The sequence below is a fragment of the Alligator sinensis genome, unplaced genomic scaffold (genome assembly GCF_000455745.1).
Source record: "Alligator sinensis unplaced genomic scaffold, ASM45574v1 scaffold505_1, whole genome shotgun sequence".
NCBI classification, from domain to species: Eukaryota; Metazoa; Chordata; order Crocodylia; family Alligatoridae; genus Alligator; species Alligator sinensis.
In genome coordinates, this window is record NW_005841940.1 from 2,182,547 (window position 1) to 2,194,051 (window position 11,505).

At 45.0% G+C, this 11,505-nt stretch overlaps 1 protein-coding gene across 9 annotated transcripts in view; it reads left to right on the forward strand.

Annotated features, from left to right (window-relative positions):
• Window positions 1-11,505, forward strand: part of GGT1 (gamma-glutamyltransferase 1) — a 66,459-nt gene that overhangs the window by 8,988 nt on the left and 45,966 nt on the right. For 3 of the 9 annotated variants that reach the window (XM_025199326.1, XM_025199323.1, XM_025199332.1), the window contains one exon: window positions 11,301-11,417. The exons of 2 other annotated variants lie outside the window; for them this stretch is intronic. The gene's annotated coding sequence lies outside the window, so the exon portion shown is untranslated. Of the gene's footprint in view, window positions 1-11,282; window positions 11,418-11,505 lie in introns of those variants that run through there. 4 more of the 9 variants (XM_025199322.1, XM_025199327.1, XM_025199330.1 and 1 more) reach the window with 4 other exon arrangements.

Genomic DNA, 11,505 nt, shown 5'->3' on the forward strand with positions numbered 1-11,505 from the left:
ATCAACCTCCTGGATACTAGAGATCATGGACTAAACATAGACATTGGATTTTTGATGAGCTCCATTTCATCAACCTCCTGGATTCTATATCTAATAAAAGATATCAAATTCACCCAAGGAACCTTGTCTGCCTATGTCCTTAGACCAACACGGCTACAACCTACAACCCTGGCCTTAGTCAAGACACTTTAAAGCATTTTGCCTCAGTTTTCCTATCTTTAAAATGGGGATGATAACACTTTCATCATGCAGTGTTGAAAGGATTAACTGACCCTGTCTATGAAAGGCTTTGAAGCTAAAAAGTGCAGTGTCAATGCTGAACATGGCTACCATTATAAAAGCAATATTGAAATGTGTAGCAGCTCATGCTTTTATTTGTAGAAGGCCCCCATTTAGGCACCCCCGCCCCCCGCATGATTTGGCCGAGATGGAAGTTGTATTGTTCTGTAATCACTCAGAGCAAGTAGCCTGAGAGACGTCTGCTTCATTCAGTGTCTGAGTTCTAACTGTTCAGCACTGACCCTCTGCGCAGCAGAAGAACAGGTTTCATGGGCTATTATGAGACACAAGTTCCCCTGAATCTTCCTTCTCAAGCCAAACAACAATTAACAATTGGCATTAGTGTAATATAGAATTTCAAATGTATGTAAGCAAAAAACTAACTAATACTGTTTGATCAGTCCCTGAGACACTCTGTGCTGTCACGTGGACCTGCATTTTGCTCTTGAGAAACCAACCACTGCCATCAAGGTGGTATGTCCATTATTTCTGGTTGTGTCACCTCCTGGGGCTCAGCTTTTTAACTCTGGAGTGGTTGTTGCTTCTTTTTGACCATCTCAGGCAAGATAGATAATTCAGTGCCCCTTATCTCCTCCCCTTCTGGACTGCAGAGCTCTCATGGGTTCCTTGGCAGTACATATCCATCTGCAGTGATGTCCTTCTAGGACTGTGGGGTTACCTTTTGTGATACCACAGCTATTTCCCACCATTTTTCCCCACTGAGGAGACATGCAGTGTCTTTTTCTCAAATTATGACAGATTCCATGTTCCTGAATTGTATCGAACTTTTAGTTTTGCTTTATCCCTCTCTCTATATACCTGCAAGTCCTAGTGACTCGTACATCAGCTTCTAATAGCTCAGGCATTCTTGTTTTCAGGTTGCTGTTATGCAGAATGTCAGCCAGCAGTAACCCAGACTTCATTGATAGCATTTTGGAATTTAACAGGAATAATACATACAGATCAGAGTCTGACTCTGCATTATTTTTTAGTAGATGCTTTACTATTTTGATGTTGAGAGAGGAACCCATACTTCCCTGCAAATTGCTTATGCTCATGCCCATTACACTGTGGTACACTGTCAGACATTACAAAGTCAGGTGTATCATGTCTAGCAAAAAGGGATGTGATATGTAGGGTCACTAATTTAGCTGTAGTATTCTGGTAAGATGGTCTCAGGAAAGTGAAAATAATGGCACATAGGTTCTCCAGATGACATAAGCAAATGTATGCCTGCTTTGCTCCAAGGCCCCAAAGTTTCCACTGATACCAGCAAGGCTTCTTTGCTGGACTTGGCCACTCTTTTTGACATATGTGGCAAGCTTTAATAGCTTCTTCCATGTCACTATCCATTTGAATCAACATAAAACATTTCTGGTGCTTGTTTTCAATTTCTCAATCCCTAAATTACCTTGGTGTGTCCTTTTTAACATATTCTCTATAACACCAAAGGTATCAGCATCCTGAAGCCTTTAAACAAAACATTACCTTGTTTTGAGAACTCCCTTAAATTGATACAGAGCTAGGGATAAGGCTGTCTCTATCACCTTGTGCTAAGAGCCTAAACTTCTTTCTTCAAGGTCTCATCCTCAGAAGTAGTTATGGCAGTCAATCCACATTCCATCTGAGACTAGAGAGTTTTTTATCAGATTTACATGTACATGAATTAGTTCTGCACTTTGCGTCATTGTAATTTTCATAAACATTAGGGCTGGAAGTGACCTCAGAAGATCATCAAGTTCAGCCCCCTGCCCCAGGGGCAGGAAGTCAGTTGGAGGCAAAGGAACCCAGCAAGATAAATGCCCAATTAACTCTTAAAGGAATCCAGAGTAGGTGCTTGCACCACCTCTGGCAGCCGTCTGTTCCAGGTCTTGGGGGCTCAGGCTGTAAAGAACTTCTTCCTTATGTCCAGCATGAAACGGTCTTGGAGAAGTTTGTGACCATTTGACTTTGTCATCCCATGGGGCGCTCTGGTAAACAGACGTTCCTCCAGATCCTGATGTACACCCCTTATATACTTATAGGCAGCCACCAGGTCCCCCCTGAGCCTGTGCTTTTCCAGGTTGAAGAGTCCTGTAGCTCTCAGCCTCTCATCATAAGGCCTGTTTTCCTACCCTCTGATCAAGCATGTAGCTCTCCTTGGACTCTCTAAAGCTTCTCCACATCCTTTTTAAATTGTGGAGCCCAGAATTGGATATAGTACTCCAGCTGCAGCTTCACCAAGGCTGAGTACAGCGGGAGGACATCCTGGGATTTGCTAGAGAAGCATCTATGGATGCAAGCCAGAGTTTTGCTCACTTTGCCGGCTGCAACATCACATTGGTGGCTCATATTCATCTTGTGGTCAATCATGACCCCCAAGTCCCTTTCGGCCATGGTGCTAGCAAGCATAGCACTGCCAAGCCTATAAGTAGGCTGCAGGTTTTTCTTCCCAAGGTGGAGTACCTTGCATTTTTTGGAGTTGAAGGCCATCAGGTTTTCATCCGCCCATTTTCCGAGCCTGTCAAGGTCAGCTTGGATCACCATCCTGTCCTTGGGTGTGGACACTTTATCCCAAAATTTGGTGTCATCAGCAAACTTGGCCAGTCCACTCCTGACACCAATGTCCACATCATTAATGAAGATGTTAAAGAGTATAGGCCCAAGGACGGAGCCTCAGGGGACACCACTGGTCACGGTTCACCACAATGATTGACTTCTATCAACTACCACTCTCTGGGTCTGACCTCAAAGCCAATTTCCCAGCCAGCAGACTGTGATGTAGCCGAGGCCGCAGTTAGCCAGTTTTTCTATAAGACTGTTGTGGGATACCAGATCGAAAGCTTTTTAAAGTCGAGATATATGATGTCAATCTCTTCTCCCTTGTCCAGGTGATATGTTACCTGGTCATAGAAGGAGATGAGATTGGTCAGGCAAGACCTACCTGTAACAAACCAGTGTTGGCTATCAGTGAAGGCAAGAAGTTGCCTTCAGCCAGTTTGTCAAGAATGGTCTCTTTGATGATTTTCTCCAAGATCTTCCCAGGGATGGAGGTAAGGCTGAGGGGCCTGTAGTTCCCCGGTTCTACTTTCCTCCCTTTCTTGAAGATAGGCACCACATTGGCCTTCTTCCAATCCTTAGGCACTTCACCTGAGCGCTATGAGTTCTCAAAGATCCGTGCCAGTGGCCGAGCTATGATGCTTGCCAGCTCCTTAAGAACCCTGGGGTGTAAGCTGTGTGGGCCAGCTGACTTGAAGGTGTCCAGCCTCTCAAGGTGTTCCTTCATATGGTCAACATTGATGTGGGGTAATAGTTCTCCCTCGCCCTGGCCATCCCATACCATATTGGGCAGGGCCGTCCCTTGGGGCTGGTGAAAAACTGATGCAAAATACCTGTTGAGCAGGTTGGCTTTTTCCTGGGCATTGGTTGTCAGTTGACCTATATGGTTTAGCAGGGGTCCGATGTTGCCCTTGCTTTTCCTCCGGCTCCCCACATATCTAAAAAAGGACTTTTTATTGTCCTTGATACGTGTAGCCAGTTGGAGTTCAGTTGCAGCCTTGGTTTTCCTGATTCGCTCCCTACAGATCCGGACCAGTGCAGAGTACTCCTCCTTTGGGATGGATCCAGCCTTCCGTCCTTTATAGGCCTTTCTTTTTAGATGCAGGAGGCCCACTAGTTCCCTGCTGTTCCCTTTTGCTGCCTTTCCTCCAAGATGGAATAGACATTGCTTGTGCTTCCAGGATTGCTCCCTTGAGGAGCACCCACTCATCCTGAACACCCCTCCCCTTTGGGTCATGGTCCCTTAGGGCCTTACCAACTAGCCTCCTGAGCTTGTCAAAGTCAGCTTTCCTGAAGTTGAGGACTTCTGCTTTGCTGACTGACTTGCCTGCTTTACAGCGGATGGTGAAGGTGATCGGCTCATGGTTACTGTCTCCCAGCTTCCCTTTGATCATTAAGTCACTGCTTAAGTCATCCCCCGTTGCCAGTACCAGGTTGAGCAGCGCTTTGCCTCTCGTTGGTCCATAGACTTCTTGAGTCAGATAGAGCTGATCCACACACGAGGAAGCTTTGCGACCATTCAGATGTGGCCGAGTGCTCTTCCCACGAGATGTCAGGGTAGTTGAAATCTCCCATGACAACCATGCACCAGGAGCATGAAGCCTCAGCTAGTTCCCTGGTGAATTCCTGATCAAGCTTTTGGCCAGGTGCTTCAGCAAGCATGTCTTCAGCCACCAAATGCCTTAAGTTTGTAATTGGTTTGCAATTTATGCTTGGTAGCTGAAAAAAATAATCTTGGTATTCTTGATCTATTTTGTCCCAGGCCCCTTTGGGCAATGACTGTAAGTGGATTGTACTCAGTTTCAGCTAATCCTGGGTTCCCAGAAATAAAGACATATGGACAGAACCAAAGCCACTTTCTCTGTTTACATGAATCGACTATTCAAATTTTGCTTGCCCTGCTATAAGGTGTCCATTGACAACTTAGACAATGCTTACTGCCATAGCATCTCAAAACAGGGCCCTCTTTTCTTAACTTTGTCCATGTTTCCAATGCTTCATTAAGATTTACATCCTATCTCCAGTAGGCATCTATGCATTCTCATGCTCTCAGTTGGCTTGTTTGGGCAGCAGGGTAAGGCACATTTTTAACCATTCCAAAGACCCTTTCTGTCTCTTCCCTGCTCTGCTGGGGATGGTTCATTGGTGATGATTTCAACCTAGCTGTAGTCTGGCTGTACTCCTTGCTGCCTTAACTTTTCTCCATGGACTATTACCAGAGTATGGAATTTCTATGTTAATTTGTTTAGGTCTGCCCAGATAGCTCTGGCTCCTTCCAGAGCTTCTCAGAGCCTGTGCTCATGCTATCCTACTCTTTTCTTCAGTGCAAAATGATATCTTAGTATACCTTAGTACCCTTTAAATTAGCGGTTCTCAACCTCAGTAGACTCAAGGCACCCCTCAGAAAATCTCAGATCTTAGTTTTCACCTTTCTTGACTATAGAAAAATAGAGCAATTCTTCTGTTGCAGAGAACTCAAAAACTGCAACAGGTCAGAATGTTTTTAATGCTGTAAATTCCTATTTGAAATCTCTGGGTTTATCTTGTGAATTATGTTTGTACACCTAACAGTGCTAACATTGCGTGGCATCCCACAGCACCCTTGAAAGGATTTTATGATACCCCAGGGTGCCATGGCTCCCTGATTAAGAGTCGGTGCTCTAGACCATCCATTTTTATATTCTCCTCTGGTGGTGAACACAGCCTTAATTGTAGGGTGTGACAACACTGTCCCCAAAAGGGTATAAAACAAGGGTAGGCAATTATTTTGGGTGGAGGGTCGTTTACTGTGTTTTGGCAAGCCATCGAGGGCTGCATGACAGGCAGCCAGGGACAGATAAATATTAATTTTCTAATTTTTTTAGGGGCTCCATGGGCTGGATAGAATGGCCTGGCGGGCCGCATCTGGCCCGTGGGCTGCATTTTGCCCACCCCTGGTATAGAACATGCACAAACATGGGACTGTTTCCTCTCGACCTGCCAGAACCCTGTTGGCACATTCATACTAGAAGTAAATTTGGCCTGACTGCCTTTCATATTTTTTCTTCCTTGTAGGTAATGGAAAATATTTTCTTTTTAAACATAATTATGTAGTTCTGTGGGGACCATACATAATGGAGGAGTACCATCAATTTTTTTTGCCAATGACCACCCTGCTCATTCTTTTAGTTGCTCTGTGACTCAGAGAAATGAACCTATCTTCCCTTTTAGCCTCTGCCTCTGGGTGAAAGGAACTTTCCTAGGTCCAAGAATTGTGGGATAACTTGTTTTTTTTCAGTTTTATTATTATACTTTGTTGAGACATTCCCTAGTCCAGGGGCAGACAATTATTTCGGGTGGAGGGCCACTTACTGAGTTTTGGCAAGCCTTTGAGTGCTGGATGACAGGCAGCCAGGGGCAGATAAATATTAATTTTCTAAATTTTTTAGGGGTCCCGCAGGCCAGATGGAATGGCCTGGCAGGCCGCATCCAGCCTGCAGGCCACATTTTGCCCACCCCTGCCCTAGTCACTAGAAAATGCCCTCAACCCCTTTTTTCAATTGTTTTGGTCCCCTGCCTTTCCAATGAGTTTACCACTTGATGAGACTTAATATATTTTAACCAGTAATGAGTAATTTTCTCCCCACCATAATTGCAATGTATATCTTTTCCAGTGTGTTGTTTGTCCATTCTAATATCATATTCTTATAATTGGGGCTAAAATCGCCACGAAAAACCTTGGTAGTGTTGAGTTGATGTTGTTGCCATGATGGCCTAGATGATCTGCTTTGTCTCAGAGGACTGAGGAAGGGTACCATGGTACCTGAAAGCTTGCCTTTTATTGGACCAACTGTATGGTTGGTATCGTCCACAAGAATTCTTGGCTTTTGCACTATAAACCTTTAGTTTTTAGCCTTTTATGTTCTACAGCCAGCACTAATATCCCTGTTTTTGGAACCACATCACTTATGTCTAACTTAACATTAACAAATGTGCTGTTTGTTGTCAGGCCATTCCTCCTATGCAGGATTCCTCTGAGCTAGTGGTACTGTTGTTAGCTTTTTTTGTCCATGGCCTGCACACTTTGTTGGTGCTTGCAAATTCTTACCAAGTGATGTTATCTGTGACACTTACTGCATCTTTTTCAAATGCTAGTCACTGTCTTGCTTCATGTTGTTTGCCACAGTGGTAGTGGGTCCTGGGGTGCTTTTTGTCAGCTCTGACATTGAGCTCTTCTTCCATTTCTGCCTTAGGACTCTTCTTGTGCTATTTTGAATTCTCCCATATACAGTGTCAGAGCACACTCAGTCCTCAATAAGGTTTGGTCTGGACTGGATAGCTTTCTTTGCTTGGCCATTTCTAATAGTTCTGTTAAGGATTATTTTTGGCTTTTCCACTGGTCTTTCTTTGAGTTTTTCATACAAGATTCTAGTCACAATCTGCTCTCTTATCAGCGACTCAAACCTTCAAAATTGCAAGATTGGCACATCAGTCAAAAACTGTTCCTTGTTTTCATTTTTTGTATTTTATTTAAAAATATACTATGTAATTGTTTCATTTTCATAGAGTGCAATTTGCTTTGGATGCCTTTATTATAGGTGGTCTCATCTGCTTAAGCTTACTGGAAAATATTAAAAACATCAGATGCTTCAGAACTAGCTGTTGTCAGAAATAAGACTGCCTCCTGTCTGCCTTCCCTTTTGCTTGCAGATACAGTGTTGTGCTGTTCAAACCATCTCCAGTTGGCTTCCAGTGTGTCCAAAATGACAAAACTTTTGTGGGACTTTTAACTTTTCCATTCTTCCACTCGGGGAATTTTCTGAGTTTGCTTTTTCCTCCTGGTGCCATGTATTGTTCTGAGCCAAAGATTCTGAACAGCCCTACTTCAGTCAAGGTATGATTCCCACCTGGTCCGCATTATATAACATGAGCCTCTGCCTGACACAACTACTGGTTCCACTTGTTCCTTGAGAGCTCCTTAAAAAGTGCATTCTCCACAGTGGTCATAACATAATTAAGAAGCCATCTGCAGTGCACAACAGTAATAATTGTATTGGGCCCACAAATATAGGAAAAGGGGTTTGTTTTTTTACTAAAAGTGATTTTTATGAATGGAAAAGCAGCAAGGAGCAGTGTGGGTTCAATAGAATTAAAGACTGGCTTCCCAATGATTCTTAATGCTGTCGAAGGCCACATTTTTGTCCCCTCTCCCACTCTGAACACTCATGTGCACCAAAGGTAGCAAAACCTGCTGTTTTTAATGAGTTCAAAAGCATGGGAAAAATAGACTCATCCCCCCTCAGCTCATGTTTGCGGGGGTGGGAGTTTGGGGGAGATGGTCTAATTCATAGGTTGTTCAGCTTTTAGAGGTAAGAGGGTGAAAGATGGTACAGAACCATGCTTTTAGCATACTGTGGCAATAAATCACCCTTCATATATTAGAAGCACCTAAATGTAAGCAGTAAATTGCCACATGAGCAACATCATGCTCGTTTAGACCCTTCTGCCACAGTAGTTCAAAGTGTCTTACTAAAGCCTCACACTCTCTCAGTGAGTTAGAAGACATTTATAGATGGGGTAAGGGTGCCATGCCCAAGATCAGAGTAAAACAGTGGCAGAGCCAGGAATAGAACTTGTGTCTCCTGACTCCAAGGTCTATGCAAAAGCAACAAGGACATCCTTACCTCCAAGGATGTTTAAACTAGCTGTACTGTAGACACTGTTCAGGCCACATCTATTATAAGTGAGATGTGATGTGCACAGGACATAAAACTGGCCCCAAATGGCTTATACTCCATAAGCACAAATACGTACGATATAGACAGGGGTCATGGAGGCTTGGCTGCCATATTCAGATGCCTCATTTTCTAATGGGTTTGTTCAGTACTACTACTCGTACTGGTTGATACATGCCATATCCCCTGTAGAAGTTTCTTGGGGTGGGAAACAGCAGCTTCCAGTGATTGGCTGGGTGCCATTGTTAGTCCAGAGTTAGTCCAGGTCAACTGAGCTGTGTACTTTCTGTCCAGGCCTTAGGCGGTTGCCCGGTTCGCCCATGCCTGTGTCTGGCCCTGTGCATTTCCCATCTAGGAATGTCGCCAGAGAGGTTGGTCGGAGTGGTTCCTTTGTGGAAACAGGGTTCTGACCCTTTTACAGATTGTATCCATTCCACACAGATTGGATCCAGATTGGATCCTCTTGTATCCATACCCATGACCTTTAAAATTAAAGTCTGAGACAAAGTTTAGGGTAAAGGGCTGCAGACACCACAGAAAAGGGAGTTAGAAATGACTTCCTAGTAAGTTGGGAGCTCTTAGAAAGTTCTGGTTGTCCGGTGTCTTTGGTGAGTACCTCTCCCCTAGCTGAAAAGGGCAGAACATATCTCCCTTTGGAGCTGCTTGGAGCACTGATTTGGGACAATACATCAATACTTGAGCAGTGCCTCAGGGAGCTAGCATGCTGTCTCTTCCTCCATGTCTTCTTAGGTAGCAAGAGAAGGATAGCTCTCTGACATGTGAGATGCCTTTCTCAGCAAGCACTTCCCCATGGGGTTGCAAGGGTGGGTGGGGTAGGTAAAGCTAACAATTAGCAGAGCATAGCTATTAGGCCTGTGCGAGTCGGCAGCAATCTGATCCAGCTTTGGATCCGTCCGCTTCAGATGCCAGGGATCCAATCGGGAGCTCCAGACCAGGTTTCTGCTTTGATCTGGCCAAAGTGGCTCCGAAGCTTCGGAGCTGCCTTGGAGATCCGGCCATTGGGTATAATGGGAAATCAATGAAATATCTATAACTTTGTTGTTTTTTGTCTGATTTGAATGAAACTTGCAGGGATGGTAGCTCCTGCTGAGAGCATGAAGTCTGCCAAGCTTCAAGAAGATCAGTGCAGGGGTTTGAGGGGAACTGTACCCCAAATTCTTGAAAGCAAAACTCATGTCACGTCTATATGTTATAACACAGGGAAGTCAAAACTGTAGGGGTGGTAGCTCCTGATGAGGCCAAAAAGCCTGCCAAGTTTCAAGAAGTTCGGTGCAGGGATTTGGGGGGAACTGCACCTCAAGCTGCTGACAAGCAAAACTCATGACATGGATGACCCTGTGTGTCTTAAGGCGCAGCAGGATGAAAGCTGCAGGGGTGGTGGCCCCTGCTGAGGCCACGATGCCTGCTAGCTGTTAAGGGGATCGGTGCAGGGGGGTTCTGGGTCTCTGCACCCGTAGCTGCTGTTGGACAAAACTTGTGACATGGGTGCTTGTGCAACTGACTGTCTCTGTCTTGGGGCAGTTGATTGTCTGTATTGATTATTTCCTCTCCTTAGTCTCTGCTTTTGTAGGTGTTAATTGATGGTAATTAACTGGCATCATTAGCTAGGTCCTGTGTATTGAGCTGGTCCCTGAGTGAATCATGACTGATTGGTAACTGGTAAGACATTAGCTTAGCAGCCAGGTCTGCAGTAGTGTCTCCCATGCCCCAAGGCAGACACAGTCAGTCGCACAAGCACCCATGCCACGAGTTTTGTCCAACAGCAGCTAGGGGTGCAGAGCCCCAGAACCCTCCTGCACCAATCCCCTTAACAGCTAGCAGGCAGCGTGGCCTCAGCAGGGGCCACCATCCCTGCAGTTTTCACCCTGCTGAGCCTTAACACACACACTGTCACCCATGTCACAAGTTTTGCTTGTCCGCAGCTTGAGGTGCAGTTCCCTCCAATCCCCCGCACCAATCTTCTTTAAACTTGGCAGGCTCTGTGGCCTCAGCCAGAGCCACCACTCCTGCAGTTTTCATCCCCCTGTGATGTAACACATACACAACATCAGCTTTGCTTTCAAGAATTTGGGGTGCAGTTCCCCCCAAACCCCTGCACTGATCTTCTTGAAACTTGGCAGGCTTTGTGCTCTCAGCAGAGACTACAATTTTGGCAAATTTCATCAAAATCAGACAAAAAGCTACAAAGTTATAGATATTTCATTGTTTCCCCATTATATCCTATGGCTGGATCTCCGAAGCGGCTCCCAAACTTTTCCCAAATGCTTCAGAAAGCCTAAAGAAGCCAGTGCTTTGATCCAGACATGCTACTTTGGATGCTGAAGCATCCAAAGCTTCTCTGGATCCAAAGCTCTGTCTGAAGCCTCGCACTGCCCTAATGGCCATTATGCAAACAAACACCTCTTCCAGTTGGGGATTTCAGCCCTGGAGCAACCCTTTTCCAAGGGGCCATCTCAATCTGAGAGAGCACTTTTTCCTTTTGCTGTGCTATATACCTCTGTCCCTATCATGAGAAAATGCAGCCAGAAAAAACCTGACCATTTTTTCTCAGCTTTCCCCTGTAATCAGACAATTAGCTGAGGGGGGAAGGGAGAGAGAAAAGGAACAAGGAAAAGAAAATGAGTGAAAAGCAATTTTCCACCAGCAGCTTTGGTGCCAAGACCTGCAAACTCATTGCATCATGCGCTGAAGTTCCTGTCTGACCACTCCCATTTATAAAGTTTAACTGGCAGCACTGTGTTCTCAAAGGACCTTTCTTCAGAAATCTCCTTGAGAGCAACTGAGGCAAGACTGAGGTGGCTGCAGGTCCTCCCAGGGTGCAGGTGAACTGAACACCTCCCAGCTGACGTCCCACCATTCACAAGGGTAAGTAACCACATGGATTTATTTCCTTAATTCCAGCTTTCTGTTGGATTTCATCCTGTCTTGAGCACCGCGTGAAACTTTTGTTCCT